Raw genomic sequence first — 14,983 nt, forward strand, 5'->3', positions numbered from 1 at the left:
CCTGGATTGACGGTCGTTTCCCTGTTTTAATTTCGTTTTTACTATAAATAGTAAGTTTTAGTTTGATTATAACTCTTCATCCGTCGGGCTTTAGGAGTTGCGCCCAACGTGAAAAGAGCTTAGAATAATTAGGAGAACGGTTTGGTGAAGCCAAATAGGACACTTACTATTTTTGGCCGAAAACCTTGCGCACTAGTAGACATCACGACCGTCTATAAATAGTAAGTTTACTATTTATAGTAAGTCGCGGATTCTAAGAGTTTGAGTTGTAGTTTGCTTCTAATTTCTTTCCCATTGCTTGGTAGCCCTATTTAAAGGGTTGTGAACTCGTTTTTATTCATGAATTAATCAATTTCGAATTCATTAGAATTTATTTCTATTTTCTGCTTTCTTTTCCTCGTGGATTCGAGAAGTCTCTGTGAGGAGTCCAGAGAAGCTCCGTGGATTCGGGGTAGTTATCCTCATCACGTTCATCCCTGCGTCACACATGATCATCAATTTTAATACGACCGTTAGATTATTAAGATTGAGTGAATCGGTGAGCATTGCTACAAGTGTGATTGATATAGATATATTTGGTATAGGAATGGTTAAATCATAGTTCCTACATACAAATTATTAAGATAAATATAGAAACTTAGGTGTGAAAACTCCAAAGGGTAAAAGTTCGATTGTAAGTTTTTTCATCGTTCTTTTCTATAAATACATGTATTGGTCTCCACACCAATACAAATAAAAATAAATAAATAAATAAATAAAAACCTTTAGTTTTATTGAGGAGTTTTTATAAGAGCTGTTATGGGAACATGCTAGCAAATTCGATAAGGACCGACTCAAGCAAGTCGAATTGATCAAGTAGAGCCTCGGAGGGAGAATTTCACAATAAGTCCGACCTTGCTTTCGAACTATGATTCCAAAATTAGGATTATTGAAGAGAGACAGATGGTGCAATCCGAGCCAAGTCCTCATCTGGGGCTCTCATCCAAAGAATTACGATCCTGAATTGGCTGAGCCGAGCTCTTCTCTGAAGTCTTCATCCGAAGAACTATAGCTCTCAATCAGTCGAGCTGAGCTCTTGTCTGAAGTCTTCATCTAAAGAACCACAATTTTGTATCAGCCGATCCAAGCCCTACTTACATCTCAGAGGCTGGAGGCATACTCTGACAACGGATTCCGACCAATGGCTTAGGAGACCGAGTTCCAGAACCAAACCCCGTATGGACGTGGCCGAAGATCACACCCATAGATATGCCCCATTAAGTCATATGGGAGAGTGAACTGGCGCACGATCCAAATATAGCGGCTGACATCTCACACGTGCGACATCTGCTTGATTGAGCAAATGTGCTGAGAATGACGATCATGATCTTATCGCCTCATGGGTATAAATACTAGAGGAACCCATTACAACAGGTACACAAGATCTCACACCCTATATCTACATTACACAACTTAGACCCAGATTCTCTAACCTGACTTAGGCATCGGAGGGTCCCCTTTTTAAGTCAGGATTTCCTCTGCACAGGACCAGGGTTCGTTCCAAGTCCTCAGCATTGAGTGGAGGGTAGTCCAGATTTTGACATCAACAAGTGTGAAAGATGCGGAAGATAAAGCATCTCCTCTAGGCAATATCATGACATTGGGAATGAATGTCTTCTTATGCATATGTGCGTTTAAGATAATAGTTTGGAATCTTTATTATTGATGCATACACAATGTTCAGATGACATTTGAGTCAAGTTGCTAGTTTAGTCCTCTTGAAGTCTGTCAAACCCAATCCGACCCTCCCGAGTTGCAATCCCTGCCCACATGCACCGATAAGGGAGACCATCTATGTGCCATCACATGCGCCAACTGTTCAATGCGGTTATTGTCAAGTCCATTCCGCTGGAGCATCCATCATCATGTCACCTTTCCTTTCTTAAAAAAGGCCATGTGGCATCCTAAATTTACTTTCATTTGCGTACTTAAATTAAAATCCCTCTTTGCATTACTATCACACTTACGTATAGGTATAAAAGGGAAGCATCTTTTGTTTTTTTTTTATAAAAAAAAAAAAAAAATTTAAGATCCAATTTTCTTATAAATTATTCAAATACTCTTTCAATTACTTAAATACCTTTCTTTTTTTCTCTTCAATTATTATTTATTTTGGATAGCTAATTCCTCATATCCTCTTGTCACTGTCATTTCTTCCTGTACACCAAAAAAGATGAAAAAAGACAAAGGAAAAGAGGGCAAAGAGGAATTAGCATAGCCCTCTTTTCAACATCCTCGCCGACGTTTATCTTCAGCTGGTTGCATCTGTGACATCGGATCTGAGGAGCGGATCTCTTTTTTCCTTTTTAATTGCAATTGTATGATGGATTGCCAAACCACTCCACAATTTTGCTCATGCCACGCATCCTTACGGCCAGGATCAATGTTGCACACGAGTGGGAGATCCAACCCTTTGATCAAGTGGGTTGGTCCACTCATTAGGTGGACCCTAGTATTAGAAAGCACACGGCTTTGGTGGATCCACGATCCACCAAGGTCGGTGAATCCCTGAGGGGCCATCATGTTGTATGTGTCTTATATCCACACAGTCTAAGATCATTTGCAGCAGATACAAAATCTCATGTGGGTGAACCACACCACAGGGAACTGTGGTGATTGACCATTAAAAACTTCTCGGGCCACAATAGTTTTGGATCAAGCTGATCTTTGTGATCATCAAGGTATCTTATTGGTGGGATCCACCTCATGGTCGGCTTGGATCTCACACACATGTGCCATGCCGGCATGTATGATAGAGTGTAGGGGATTATGCACAAAAGATTATCATACTTGCAGGAGAAAGGAATGAGATCAACGGTCAGGATAAATTGAAATTTGCATGATATTGGGAGGCATTGCATGCTTACTAGGGTTAGGTTGTACCATTCCCTTAAAATATTATGCTACTCAATAATGCAGACATTACATATCTTGTGGGGATAATGCTTGAGTGGTGATGAACGAGATTAGGTATGTGGTGGGCCACACATACGAGTGGCTGACGCATGGTAGATGCTCGATTCCATCAGATGTTGAAAAGTAGACGCGCATCTGAAATAGCCAAACCTGTATGCCCCCATGCGGGCTCGAATGGCACACGTGTTCGGCATCAAGGCAGTTTGTCAGGTGGACCACCGCATAAAAATGGATGGTTGAGCTGTCCAGATAGAACACACGTGTAGCCCAGCTGATGACTGTGCATACCTGTTTTTTTAGACAAACAACATTTTTGGTGGTGGCTGCTTATCAAATTCTGCGCACATGTGGTATGTTGGTACGTGTGAGTGTCCATGTTTAGTGACAAAGAGATCATTTGGGCATGTGTGGCCCATCGGGATGCGTACAAGGCATCCTATCCGTCTATAATGTGTGCTCCTCGTGCTCTCACTTGCGCTCAAATACGTCACACCACAGGGAGCCGTTGGAATGTGGGGCCCACTGTTGATGGACCATGCTTTAAAAATCTCGTTGATCGGACGATCTCAACTTTCTGATCTATGGCCTACAAATAAAAACATCAGAAGAGAGATACAACAACGGCCCACCTTCAACTAAATGGGTCCGAATATTGGCAGCGAGTATCATCCAAAGTCTATAGTTTTTAGCCACTCTCCATGGGACCAAATGGTGCAACGGTCTGGATTACCGAATCATGGGCCCCACTTTGCCAAATTAAAAACGCGTGTATATTGTGCAAAGACGCGGGCCTTGTACCAAATACGTCCTCTTCTCCAAGAGAATATTAATAATAAGGTTTGAAAAGATATATACGGCTGAGATATGGAATTCGTTTTTTATGGTGAAAGAAGGGAGAAGTTCAGATGGCCCACTTTAGCTTTCATCGGACCAAAAGCATTTCCTTTATAGGGTACAATGCTTTTAATCCCTTGAAGCCGTGAAAGATGGGGGATCTTATCCATCAACGCTTTATCGACCGTTAAAAAGGTCAACCCAAGAGAAATCATAACATCTTGATGCATTAAGTGGGGCCCATTCTTCGTTGACCCAGACCATTGATCTGACGGGCCTGATGAGGATGGATGCGGATTGTGTAGTGAGTAAGCAAACTCTGTGGGTCTACCATAATGTATGTGTTTTATCTGAGACGTTCATCCGTCTTTTCAGCTCATTGTAAGTGCACGAGCCCGAATTTGAAGCATATCCAAAGGTTAAGTGGACCACGCTATAGGTAATAATGGAAATTGAACGTCTACCGTTGAAAGTCAAATAAACATCACTGTAGACTTTAGGAAGGTTTTAACGGTGGATATCATTATCCCACTGTGTCCTGTGGTGTGGTCCACTTGAGATTTGGATATTCTTTAATTTTAAGGTCATGCCTTAAAATGAACTGGAAAATGAATGGATGGCCTAGATAAAACACATACATGATGGTTGGCTCCTTTCCTAACATCAGGGAGCTCGGTGGTGTCAGGGTCACCAAGCAATCGGCTATCTTTGAGGAGATAGGTAAGAGAAAAATGCATCCACGGTCAAAATAAAACGTGGAAGATTTGATGGCTAGGATCTTCTAATTTGGAAGAGGTTCTGTTCATCAAACATCTATGGTGGGTTGCATGATACCAACGTCTTGGATCAGAGAACCGTGGGCCACACTTGTGCCAATCAGGCGCATCAAATCTTTGTAACTCCTACGTAGCCAATATTTTAAAAGCTAGGAAGGAAAGGATGTGGTGCTGGCCGCTAATATCTAAGAGTTATCAAGCGCTTGATCTCGGTACAAGCTAGTAGATCCGGACGGTTTGTGTTTTGGACCATATCGTGGATGTGCCATACACCGAAGATCACACTAATTGGATGATCCTAGCCGCTGGTGTTTGGAAGACTTTGGCCGACGGCAAGCAGAGGATTCGGATGCTTTTTTCCTGGAGTCCAATTGTAAGGGAGCGGATTCGGTGTTACCCGGGTAACACGTTAGTGCGTGTTACCCCTACCGTGGGGCCCACCTTGATGATTTATTATATATCCATTCCGTCCATCCGTTTCTCCAGCCTATTTTAGGAGGAGGTCCAAAATTATGAGCATATCCAGATCTCGTGGACTATGCTACAGTAAACAGTGGTGATTGAGTACCTCACCATTAAAACTTTCAAAAGGTACATCGTAAGGTTTTAGTAATGTTTATTTGCTATAAAAGCTTTTGTTAATAACAAAACGAACTGGATGAAGAGAAATAAATATCAGCTTGATCCAAAGCTTTCGTGGGCCACAAAAAAAGATGACTACACCGAGAAATTAGGTGGGACCACTTATCTGGCGGGCCACATATCTGCGTTGAATGCTCACCAATGGCAGGTTTTTTTTATTAAACCGTCCATCTTTTCATACGGGGGCAGCCCACCTGATGACTGTACCAGCCTGGTCTTTTGCACATGTGGGGACCACCTCATGCACTGACAGCTCGGATGTTCCACACGCTTGCCAGCTTGACATGTGTGCGAAGTGTAAAAAGGCACTTGTGGAGAGGGTGCAGATGGGGCCACCAGATCCCCACTTCTTCAACATATTGTACCCATGGGATGAGCTTTGATCCGTGTCTGCCAGCCATCATGGACGACCTTGACTAGTTGATGGTCCACCAAAATAGACTTTTTTTTTCTTTTTTGTTTCCCTAGAAATAATCTATTGTATTCAATGACAACCGTCTACGTAATTGACAACATTAACAAATGATCACGTGCAAAGTTAGGCTTTCATTTTTAATCCTACGTATCATTTGTGTCAAGCATCCGAGCAGTGCAAAAGGTGGGCCGCATCATAAAGATCACTATGGGCAAGAACCAATATGGCCCATTAATGAGCAGGTCTACACAGTTGAAATCAATGTACAAGCAACGATCTGACTTAAGATGAGTGTGGCCCAACCGATGAATGGGGTGTTTCAATTTTTGTTTTGGACCATCTTTATGGTATGATGCACCATCTTCATGGATCGGATTTTCTATTGAAGTGACCCATAAGTGAAAAATAAATGCAGTGTATGTTAAGTTAATATACAATGTTGCATTGGATCATTTCTTGAAAATAATATGAGAGAAGACAATCATGTTTCAACTGCTTTCAAATGCTTGCGATGGATGGTTGTTAAGACTCAAATATTGCATAATTTTCGTCATTTATATCTTGGTTTTATGAACATAAATCATCTTAATATTCTATTTTACTCATGTATATGTTGCAAGGTGAATTTAAAAGCTTGGATTGAAAAATGTGTTAAAAAGTAAGAATTTGATGCTCAAATTCACCAAGGCAATGGATGGATCTTAGGAGATCAAGATTGAAGAATTCACATGCCAAAGATTCAAGAAAACCAAGCGAGGAATGAAGAGAATCGAAGATTTGAAGTGAAGAATCCTGAAATCGTCCTAAAAAAGTGTATTTTGAAGCTGTGAAGTTTATTTTGGAAAACTGCGCAGCAGGAAGTCTGTTTTAAACGAACTATGCAGCGAGAAGTCTATTTTGAGAAAATACGTATATTTGAGGCGTTTTCTAGGGTTTTCAACTTTGTACGAAGTTTGGAGTTCCCTACTTATAAATAGGGCCTCCTAGGGCATTCTAAAGCATCATTAGAAGCATTCAAGAGCAATATTTAGGATTTTTTTAAAGAGTTTTTAGTTTTATTAAAGCTTTATAAGTTGTTTCTTTCTTTTTAGATCTTTTTTATTTGCAATTTTTCTTCTTTCTTTCTTGTTGCTTTTTATTTCTGCAATTTAATTATGTTTTTCTAAGTTCCCTCTAGCCCAAGCTAGAAGGGAAGCACATGGGTTTAATATTTCTTTAAATTATGATGATTGATTGTTTTAATGATGAGAATAATGGTGTATGCATATTATCTATTATTTAGGTTTTGTTTTTATCCTCTTGTAAGATCCATATGTTTCCATCATATGAGATTTACATTAATGGATAGGCTTACCCTAGATTAATCAGATTTCCTAGATAGGAGATGTTCTCAACCTGTTATATTTCTTTGATATTCATTATCCTATAGATATTGAATACTTAAAATCACCGGCGCTTGAGAATATATGTCAATGGTGCAAATCTATTATTTTCTAATTTTTTATATCATTTATTAAAATATTTAAACTGTTTTATTTTCCGATTAGGTGACCATAGTGCTCGGATCCTAGTTGTGTTATCCAAGTCATCATGATTTTGGAACATTAATCTATGTGTGGAACTTTGAAGCTTGGGTGTTTTTTATTCAATTGAATTACATCCATTCAAAAATCCAAAAATCAAATCATCGTTTAGTTTTTATTACTTAGTTTGTTTTGCATTTGATTTTTTCCTTCTCGCAATTCATCTCCCTGTGGGATCGACCTGTATTCACAGGATATTACTTATGAACCTCTGCACTTGGAGGCAAGCGATCAAGTTTTGGCGCCGTCGGGGAGAGACCGAGATAGATCGGATCTGTGCAAGATAGCCAAGGTAAGTTTTCTTCTAAATTTGAAGGATTTTTCATAGATTTTTTATTTATTTTTATTTTTAATTTTTCTTATTTTCTTTTTCTTTGAAAATAAATTGATTGGGACTTTCAAGCACTAACTATGACATAAGGTTGCCTGCTTGGGATTTTATCACCCAAGTGCTATGGTTGTCTACAGTTTTTTGTTTGATCACAAAGATCATCCTGAATCTATTTTTCATATTAGCATAGTTTAATTTACGCATTAGTTTTACTTTTATTTATTTATTTATTTTTTATTTTGCTTTGTGGATTGAACCCTCATGGTCGGCTCTGCCACGGTTGTTGATTTATTTTGCTTTGTGGTGAACCCTCATGGTCGGCTCTGCTGCAGGTTGTTGATTTATTTTGCTTTGTGGATTGAACCCTCATGGTCGGCCCTGCTGCCTGGATTGTTGATTTATTTTGCTTTGTGGACTAAACCCTCATGGTCGGCCCTGCTGCCTTGGTTGTTGGTTAAGTTTTTATTTTTATTTTAAAATTTCATACTTGTTTTTTGAATTAGTAGTATTTGTTGTGTGGTATGAATGGTTTATGTCCCATTGGAGTAGGGATCCAAACAAGCGACTCTCTTCTGAAGGCGGACTAGTTCCAGGCCTTGATCATTCACCTAGAAGAGGCACTCAATATCACTTGGATTCTATGGCAGACCCTATTAATAATCCAAATCCAAATCTGTCAATTCCAACTATAAATCAAAATAATCCTCCTCTTGAGGATGAAAATGAAGTTCATAGGAATGTGTTAAACCAACCACGGACTTTACGTGAACATTTACACCCTGAGAGATCAACTTTACCATCTTGTATAGTGTTCCCTGCTCACACAGGGAACATTGATTTTAAACCAGGTGTGATTCAATTAATTCCTAAATTTCATGGCTTAGATTCTGAAAGCCCCTACTTGCACCTCAAGGACTTTGAGGAAGTAATTGCAACGTTACAAGTAGACAATGGCAATAGGGAGGTACTTAAGCTTAGGTTATTCTCATTTTCTCTAAAGGATCGGGCCAAAGCATGGCTCAACTCTCTAAGACCTAATACCATCACTTCATGGCAAGCCTTAAGTAGAGAGTTTTTGAAAAAGTTATTTCCCGAGCACAAAACAAATGCACTAAAACAAGAAATCATGTCATTCTCCCAAAAGGGGAATGAACTATTTTTTCAAGCTTGGGAGCGCTTCAAAGACATTCTAATTACTTGTCCACATCATGGTTATGAACCATGGCACGTGATTGATGCTTTCTGAAAGGGGCTCACCATGGATACCCGTCAGTTCATAGAGATGATGTGTGGTGGAACCTTCCTTGATAAAGATCATAATGAGGCTTGGGATTTTCTAGATATGTTAGCAGAGAATACTCAGACATGGGATGTTTCTGCTAAATCAGACTAAACTAGACCCATTCCTAGAGAGAAAGCGAAAATGTATGTCCTAAGAGAGGAAAACGACCTTAATGCAAAAATTCGCTGCATTGGCTAGAAAGGTCGAAGCTTTGGAAATTAGGAAGATTGATATGGTTAAAGCAAACACTTCCTTAGGTAATTTTTGTAGCATTTGTGGTGGTACAGACCATGACACAAAGGATTGTCCAATAATCTCAGTTGTACAAAATATCACGCATGAGCATGATCAAGCAAATGCTATAAATAATTACCAAAGGTCAGTTATGCAACCATTGGGAAACACGTACAATCCAAATTGGCGTAACCATCCTAATCTTAGTTGGAGGAATGGACCACAAATTAATGTGCCCAATGCACCTCAAATGCCTCCACAAAATAACTTCTTTGGGGCACCTAACAATGCACCATATGTGCCCCCGCCAAAGCGATCATCTGTGGAGGATGCATTGACCACATTCATTAACTCTCAAGCTCAAATGAATCAGTCTCTAATCCAATCAAATCAGGAATTAAAGACAACTGTGGCTAGGATTGAGACTCAACTAAATGTTAGGGAAAAAGGCACCCTTCCTTCTCAACCTGTGCCAAACCCTCGAAATACACATTTCATTGGAGACTCAAATCCAAGTGAGCTACATCATGAACAAGCTAAGGCCATCATTACCTTGAGAAGTGGAAAAGAGGTCGATAACAAGATAATGCAACCAGTAGAAATACCGGAGGATGAGCCACTGTCTCAAGAAAATGATGAACCGGCTATGGTTCAAGAGCCACAACAACAAAAGGATAAAGAGACTAAGTCATATGAGCCTCCAGTTCCGTTCCCATCTAGACTTCGGAATCCAACTGTCCCCATGAAATATCAAGAGGTGTTGGATGTGCTCCAAAAGGTTACTGTCAATATTCCTCTACTTGATGCCATTAGACAAATTCTATCATATGCTAAATATCTCAAGGATTTGTGCACTGTAAAAAGAAAATTAAATGTGCACAAAAAGGCCTTCCTTACTGAGAAAGCGAGTGCTATAATTCAACAAAGGGTTGTACCCAAATACAAAGACCCGGGAAGTCCCACTATTCCTTGTATTATTGGGAATTTTCAAATTGAACATGCTTTGTTAGATTTGGGTGCAAGTGTCAACTTAGTACCTTATTCGGTTTACAAACAAATGGGGTTAGGCGAGCTTAAACCAACCACGATTACACTCCAACTCGCTGACCGCTCTATTAAGGTACCAAGGGAAATTTTAGAGGACGTGCTAGTCCAAGTGGAGAAATTCTACTTCCCCGTAAATTTTATTGTACTAGACACTGAACCATGTGTAAATGCTAGCGCTCAAGTTCCCATCATTTTAGGCCGCCCATTCCTAGCAACTTCAAATGCAATCATAAATTGTCGGAATGGAATGATGAACTTGTCTTTTGGTAACATGACTCTAGAGCTAAATATTTTCAATCTATGTAAGCAGCCCATTGATAAAAATGAAATCCATGAGCTGAATTTCATGGACTACTTGACAGAAGAAGATGAATTAGAACCTAGTCTGACTGATGAATTGATTCAAGTCATTGGAGACTTGAAAAATTCTGATTTAGAAAAAGTGCTTGTTGAAATTTCTGATGATAATGAGAGCACTACCACTCAGGACATTGGTATGTGCCAATGGAGACCGCGCACTCAAATCCTATCTATCGAGGACTTGCAACCTCTACCATCACCAACCAATGTTCCAAAGCTTGATTTAAAACCACTGCTAAATGAGCTTAAGTATGTATACTTAGGTGAAAATAAAACTTATCCTGTGGTGATCTCTTCATTTTTAGAGAAGGATCAAAAGATTAAATTGTTGAAAGTTCTAAGGAACCACAAACGAGCCTTGGGCTGGACCATTTCTGACATCAAAGGTATAAGCCCTTCCATATGCACCCATCGGATCCACCTCGATGATGACGCCAAACCAATTAGACAACCTCAAAGGCGTCTCAATCCAAACATGATGGAAGTTGTAAAAAATGAGGTGATCAAATTATTGGATGTGGGAATCATCTACCCAATATCCGATAGTGTTTGGGTGAGTCCAACTCAAGTAGTCCTAAAGAAATCTGGAATAACTATTGTGCAGAATTCTAATAATGAACTCATACCAACACGTGTCACCACTGGTTGGCGTGTTTGCATTGACTATAGAAAATTGAACCAAGTCACAAAGAAGGACCATTTCCCTCTACCATTCATTGATCAAGTTTTAGAGAGGGTAGCAGGTCACTCCTTTTATAGTTTTCTTGATGGATATTCTGGATATAACCAAATAGAGATAGCCCTTGAAGACCAAGAGAAAACCACGTTCACTTGTCCATTTGGCACGTTTGCTTTCAAACGGATGTCATTTGGATTGTGTAACGCCCCAGCAACTTTTCAACGGTGTATGTTAAGTATTTTTTCAAATATGGTTGGAAAATTTCTTGAGGTTTTCATGGACGACTTCTCTGTATTTGGGAATAGTTTTGAGGAATGCCTCAACAATTTATCTCTTGTCTTGTCTAGGTGTGAAGAGAAACAACTTGTCTTAAATTGGGAGAAATGTCATTTCATGGTTCAAAAGGAAATTGTTTTGGGCCATGTTATCTCCAAAAATGGAATCGAGGTAGATCGCTCAAAACTTGACATTATAGCTAATCTACCTATCCCCCGAACTGTTAGAGATATTAGATCACTTATAGGGCATGCTGGTTTTTATAGAAGATTCATCAAGGACTTTAGTGTTATTACTAGACCCTTGACTAATCTTCTTCAAAAGGATGTTTCATTTAAGTGGACAGATGAGTGTGCAAGTGCTTTTAATAAAATTAAACCATCCTTTACCACTGCACCTATCATGCGTCCACCAGATTGGACACTTCCTTTTGAACTAATGTGCGATGCAAGTGATTATGCCATAGGGGCTGTTTTGGGCCAAAGGAAAGATAAACGGCCCTACGTTATTCACTATGCGAGTAGAACTCTAAACTCGGCCCAAGTGAACTACTCAACAACTGAAAAAGAGTTACTTGCAGTAGTTTTTGCTTTGGATAAGTTTAGGTCCTACTTACTGGGATCCAAAGTGGTCATTTTCACGGACCACTCGGCTTTGAAATATTTGTTATCTAAGAAAGATGCAAAGCCGAGACTTTTGAGATGGATCCTCCAACTCCAAGAATTTGAATTAGAGATAAAAGATAAGAAAGGAGTAGAAAACGTAGTGGCCGATCACCTTTCTAGATTGGTGTTAGATGATTCCACTGAGGAAATGCATATCCAGGACACTTTCCCTGATGAACAATTATTTGCGATCTCTAAATTACATTGGTATGCGGATATAGTGAACTATCTTGTAACGGGAAAAATGCCATATCATTGGAAGTTACAAGATAGGAAGCGTTTTGAAACCGAGGTTAGGAACTTCTTATGGGATGACCCGTATTTATATAAATATGGGACTGATCAAATTTTTAGACGTTGTGTCCCAGAGGATGAAGTTCGAAGTGTTATTTCTTTTTGTCACATGGAAGCATGTGGTGGCCATTTTTCTGCTAAGAAAACCACTGCAAAAATCCTGCAATGTGGTTTTTACTGGCCCACCATGTTTAAAGACACCCATGCTTTCTGTGTTGCTTGTGATATATGTCAAAGGTTGGGAAGAGTGTCCCGGCGCAACATGATGCCTTTATCCCCAATTTTACCATTGGAGATTTTTGATTGTTGGGGTATTGATTTTATGGGTCCATTTCCATCTTCTTTTGGATTTCTTTATATATTGGTTGGTGTGGACTATGTTTCAAAGTGGATTGAGGCAGTTCCAAGTAGGACCAATGACAACAAAGTGGTCATACGATTCCTCAAGGAAAATATTTTTGCTAGATTTGGAACTCCAAAGGTCATCATTAGTGATGGCGGGTCTCACTTTTGCAATAGAACATTTGAGGCTTTGATGAAGAAATATGGCATCAAGCATAAAGTGAGCACCCCATACCACCCACAAACGAGTGGGCAAGCTGAGATTTCTAATCAGGAAATCAAACACATTTTAGAGAAAACTATAAGGCCAGATAGGAAGGATTGGTCCCTCAGACTATCCGACGCTTTATGGGCTTATAGGACTGCTTATAAGACCCCGATTGGAATGTCTCCATACAGATTGGTGTATGGGAAGGCTTGCCACTTGCCTGTGGAATTGGAACATAAAGCCTACTGGGCAATAAAAAAATTAAACTTCGATATGGATCAAGCAAGTGGACAAAGGAAATTAGAGTTAAATGAATTAGAGGAGTTGAGGAGAGACTCCTATGAAAATTCTAAAATCTACAAAGAGAGGACCAAAGCTTTTCATGACAAAAATATCCTGAGGAAGAATTTTGAACCTCAGCAAAAGGTCCTATTGTACAATTCCCGTCTCCAGTTCTTTCCAGGAAAGTTAAGATCAAGATGGACAGGCCCCTTCATTGTGAAGAATGTTTATACTCATGGGGCTGTTGAAATTGAGAATCCACGTAATGGCAATGTGTACAAGGTTAATGGTCAGAGATTGAAGCCTTATGTGGAAAACTTTCATTTAGGAGAGGAGTCCGTCCCTCTTCATGAGCCAGAATATTCAGAATGATGCTCCTGGTCTGACGGAGCATTTGTGTAGGATTTGTATCATATTCAATTTTTTTAGTGTCACATAGCAGGTGAGTTTTTCATGGCAGGTACTATCCACTATTTCTTTTATTTTTATTGTTCTCTACATTACATTATCATTACATTGGGGACAATGTAGATTTTAGGTTGGGGTGTGTGGATAGTCATCCATGTGTAAGTTTTTTTTTTTTGGGAGTTTCAGTTTATTTTATTATTATTTTTAGGTTTAAGTTTATTTTTTTTTTAGGTTTATGAAAAATTTAAAAAAAATAAAAATAAAAAATTTCAACATTTTCAAAATAATATTTTTTATATACAAGAATGTGAACATGATATTTTGCGAATTCCAAAGGCAAATTTAATACCTAATCTAGGTTGATAGTAGTCAGAAATCTGACAACTGAAAATTATAAACTTGAGTTCAATTATCTAATCACTAGTTTAAAGTGAGTTGTAATTTGATGTACTGAATTCACAATACACCCTAGCTAACTAAGTGAGGAATATGATATGTGAACTAAAACAACAACTTTTGATTCAAACAAGGTTGAATGAACTAGTACCATTGATATATGTTTAAAAGAGAGAATATTAAAGGAAAAAAAAAGAAGAGAGTGATGAAAAAAAAGAAATTTTTATTATAGAGCATGAATGCAATGACCATAACAATCGTGTCAGTAATCCGGAGTAAGAATACCTAAGTATCCATTACTGTTACCATTACAAGTACGATACCTTAGGTTATGAAGTAAACCCGATGGGAATCTTCATCTAAGGGTAGTCTATAATAATGAAGATATGATGATAAAAGAAGAAATGTCATAAAAAAAATGAGATAGCTAGAGATTTCATATTCTTGGGATGATTGAAAGGAGTTATGATAGGGAACATGCATATTTCTCAAAGTTAGACTAGTGTCACGAAGCACCTAAGGATATTGGGTTATAACTATTCTAAATTTTGATTAGGTCTCTGAACTCAAGGATGTAATGGATTAAAAAATTAAGATTCTAGCTAACTTCATATCTAGGGTAAGTATTGTTTTGTTTTGGAATTCATATGATTAATGGAGGCATAATTGTATAAATTTTATAGTGTTGAAATATTTTTCTTATTTTCAATGTTTGTGGGTAACATTTCTGGAAACCCTCACGAGACTATAACTCGTCCACTAGGGGAAACCTAGGGGTTTAAAGGCTTGTTGCATATGCTAAATGCAATCGAGATTACTTGCGAAAGTGGTGTAGTTAGAATTTTGTTTTCATTTTAATTTTGTTTCTAGAATTATTTTTTTTTTCTTTTTATTTTTCTTCGCTTATTTTGCTCGGGACTAGCAAAATGCTGGTTGGGGGGTGTGTTAAGACTCAAATATTGCATAATTTTTAC

The 14,983-nt window shown here is 38.6% G+C and overlaps 1 non-coding gene across 1 annotated transcript; it reads right to left on the bottom strand.

The window, feature by feature from the left end:
• Positions 1-8,644: 8,644 nt before the first annotated feature.
• LOC131230051 (small nucleolar RNA R71) lies at positions 8,645-8,751 on the bottom strand. Its single transcript, XR_009163779.1, has one exon. It is a non-coding gene; the product is annotated as a small nucleolar RNA R71 (small nucleolar RNA).
• Between the last annotated feature and the right edge of the window lie 6,232 nt (positions 8,752-14,983).

The sequence above is a fragment of the Magnolia sinica genome, chromosome 16 (genome assembly GCF_029962835.1).
Source record: "Magnolia sinica isolate HGM2019 chromosome 16, MsV1, whole genome shotgun sequence".
Classification (NCBI taxonomy): domain Eukaryota; kingdom Viridiplantae; phylum Streptophyta; class Magnoliopsida; order Magnoliales; family Magnoliaceae; genus Magnolia; species Magnolia sinica.